This window comes from Pygoscelis adeliae, unplaced genomic scaffold (genome assembly GCF_000699105.1).
Source record: "Pygoscelis adeliae isolate BGI_AS28 unplaced genomic scaffold, ASM69910v1 Scaffold294, whole genome shotgun sequence".
Lineage (NCBI taxonomy): Eukaryota > Metazoa > Chordata > Aves > Sphenisciformes > Spheniscidae > Pygoscelis > Pygoscelis adeliae.
In genome coordinates, this window is record NW_008824722.1 from 1610846 (window position 1) to 1614644 (window position 3799).

Here is a 3799-nt window from a genome sequence, read left to right on the forward strand (position 1 = left end):
CTCCACTCAGCCCGGGGGGGAGGCGCTCCCCCCAGCCAGCAGGGACCCAAGGTGCCCAAGCATCCGCATCGCCCTTGCACACTCTCTATCCACCACTTGTCACCCACCCCAGCCTGTGCCACCTCACCAGCCCCGAGACCCTTGGGCACTGCCACAGCTCTGGCATCCCCATGCACGGACCCTCCCGGGTGCAGCTCACCCTCTGGGGATTCCCTGGGACAGGACTGTACCCCAGCGAGCTGGGAGCCAGGGCTGAGCAGGAGCAGGGCTGTGGGAGCCCATCCCATGGGAGGGACCCAGGAGGCAGCAGGAGGGCTGCAGGGTGCTGACGAAGCTGGGCTCAGCCCCAGCTTGCCCTGCCCCAAGGGGCAGCCAGCACCCAAGCTCCTGGCAAGTCATGATGCCAATCACTGCTCCCTTCACAGGGCCAGAGGACACAGGCAGTTGCCTGGCTGGGGAGCTCATCCCTTGTCCAGCTGGTCCTCCAGAGCTGGGGAAGGCCATGGGGAGAACATTGGGATACTCTGCCAGGTGACTCCTGTGTGCCTCAGTTTCCCCACCCTGCTGGCATTGTTTCTCCCAGGGGCTCCGCGGGGTGATCTCCTCCCAGGCTGGCTGGGGAAGGTGACTGCACAGGGATGTGGTCACAGGAAGGAGGTGCTGGGAGGAACGGGAGACTAGGAGGAGAGGCTCAATTAGCCTGGACTGCGGAGGACGGTGTCTGCCAGCACTGCTGGCAAGGCTGCGGAGATTTGGAGCTGGCTCTGACCTGGCTGTAGCACGGGTGACAAGCAAGGCGGCACTCAGGACAGACAGCCCTTGCCACAGGCCAGACAGTCCCCTCCAGAGGGGAAAAGCCCAGCAGTGAGCTGTGTGTCCCTGGGCTGTGGGCATGAACCCACATGCCAGCGCTCCAGCTGGGAGCGAGAGCAGCCTGTCCCACTCTCACAGCCTGGAGGGATGGCTGGGGCACCCAGCCACCAAAGTAGGGGTTACTGCTCCATGTGGCCGTGCCATCCCCCTGGACAGGGCTGCCCCCGCTTCCCATGGAGCCAGGAACAGCCCCCAGCACTGGCATAGGGGAGAATGGCCCCACTGCCAGCTGGTCCCCATGCTGTGGACCCTGCCAGCGAGCAAAGGAAGCTGTGGCAGTTGCATGGTGCCACATGTGCCCGACTTGGAGAGAGGAAGGTGCCCAATGGCTTAGACCCTGGCAGGCCCACCAGGCTGCAGGAGCAGCCTGCTGCTGCCTCCCCTGGGGATGGGAATGGTCCCAAGGGTCTTTAGGGGGGGAGGGGGCAGGATTCCCCTGCCACAAGCAAATAGCTTTCTTGCCCACATGGCCGGGCAGGAAGGGGCTGTCCTCCAGCTGCAGAGGAGACCTTGAGTCGCACTGCCTAGCACACCTAGAGCCCCGCATCCCACTGCACAGGCCCTGCTCCCCTTCCCTCTCCAATCCCATCCATTCCCCAGGCTCAGCTACAAGGGTGGATGTGTGTGTCCCCAGCTCTACTCTGTCCTGCTCCCATCCCGTCCCTGGCCTGACCCACATCCTCCCACAGACCCAGGCACAGCCTGGCACCATGCTCTCCACCACCCAGCCAGACTTGGGGCACCGTGCCCATCACCCTGCTGTCCTGTCTGGAGCAGCTCTCCAGGGGCAGAAGCCTGGGTCTTTCCCCGCTGCAGGTGCCCCATGCAAGGCACATGTGATGGGGACGGGGTTTCACTGGGTTGCGCAGGGATGGGACAGTCCCTGGGTATTACTCTGCAGTGCCAGGCAGTGAGAGAGGGGAAGCCTTTGCCACAGCCCCATGCTGGGCTCACCGAAGTAAGTGTGGGGGAGAGCCACCGACATGTGGACATATGGGTGCAGGGCTGCCACATGAGCCCCTGCTGATGCAGAGCGGTGCCCCCTCACCCCCAGCCACAGCCAGGCAATGGGTGGCTGTCCCCAGGCCACTGGCAGGGCTCTCCCTGCTCTGCCTCCCCTCCAGCTCCTGCTCCCTGCAGCTTGGCCCATTCCCCAGGTACCCCGCTGCCCCATCCAGCTGCAGCTGAAATCCCTCCAGGCTGGATGGAGCCTTTCCAGGAGGAAACAATGTTCCTGATTAGAGACAAAAGGCTTTTCCCAGCAGATCCGGTGCTTGGTGCCATGGGGAGGGGATGCACAGCCCAGAGCCAGGCCATTTTGGGAAGGGGGGGAAGGGAGGGATGCCCAGGCTCTGCATGGTGGATGGGAAAGGCCTCACGGTTCCCAGCATGCTGCTGATAGCACCGAGGCCCCAGCATGAAGCTCCACCTGAGGTTTGAGGCTATGGGGTCCTGCTTGTACGCAGGGCAGAGCTCAGCCTGTCTTGTCCCAGCAGAGCCATGTCCTGGCTTGTGTTGTCGCATCTGGTGGCAAGGTCACCCCAGGAGCTGCAGTCACCCCAGGGTGCCTGCTCAGCATGGCTAAACCTGGTGACATGAAGCCAAGATGCCAGGCAGGGGTAGAGGTAGCAGGAAGATGGGAACAAGGCAGGGGGTGCCACGGGCACCCACACAGGGTGCAGCCAGGCAGCACAGGGACAGGGTGCTGGCCCCATAGCAGGGATGCAGCATGTAGGGCTCATCTGTCCCCACACACAGCTGTGGCTGGCAATACCCTACAAGGAGGGTGGGATGGGACTGGGAAGGGAGCTGTGGCACAGGCAGGGGGTTGTGAGGTGTCTGGGGCACCGCAGGTGGGGAGATGCTGTCCCCAGGGCTCCTCATGTACCCGCATATACATCCCCAGCCCTTGGCCCACATCATGGGGAGGGTGGGAGCTGGCTCTTTGTGCAGCCACCCCATCCTGCATGCTACAGTGACATTGCTGCCCACCACACCATGTACCCCAGTGATGTCATGCTCCACCACTGCAGCAACATCCCATCCCAGGCCACAGTCACCTCCAGCACCGCTATGACATTGCGTGACATCGTGCAGCAAGGACCTCATCACACCCCAAAGGCACCCCAGAGCAGTGACAACATAGTGACATCACAGCAACCCATGACATCATGCTGCATGTGCCCCAGTAACATCATATTCCCCTTCCTGCCATTCCCAGGCTGCCACATCTGTACCCACCAGGGCAGAGGGCAGGCAGGAGATATCCTGCAGACCAGCGGTCCCTTTCCCACAGCAGCTGTGCTGCCCAAGGGATGCCAGCAGTGCCCCCTCCACGGCACTTCAGCCCCAAGCAGCCCAGCCCCTGCAGTGCCTCTGCTCCGGTCAAAGCCTGTGAGCCCTGGTCCCACTGCCCTGGCTGCTCACTGCTGCTGTGGGCTCAGCACTGCTCCCTCCCATACCCCTCTCGCAGACCCTGGCCTGTGCATGCATCCCATCACAGATGCTTCTGACAGGCACGAAGCCCCCAGCTGCTGGCTGTCCCATCCCTCTCCCCTCCCATGCAGGACTCCTCAGCGCCGGACCTGGCACGCTGGGGCTCAGCCAGCAGCAGCTAATGCAGTGTGGAGATGAGCAGTCACCTTAGCCTCTGAGCTCAGCCCAAAGGGACATCAGGTCCTTGCGGGGCTCGGCTGCGGCCACCTGCTCCCAGACCCACCAGTGCACAACCAGCCCCTTCCCACACAAACAGATGCACGGACAGACCCCTCTGTCCTAAGCCCCCAGCCCCACCAGGCTCAGCCGCGACCAAGCACAAATGTCCCTAGAAAGAGGAGCTGCCCCTTCTCCCCCTCTGCCCCTTGCTTCTTGCCACCCTGACGCCTCTCCCCCAGCCCCAGCCCACGCCCCCCATCACCGACCCCTC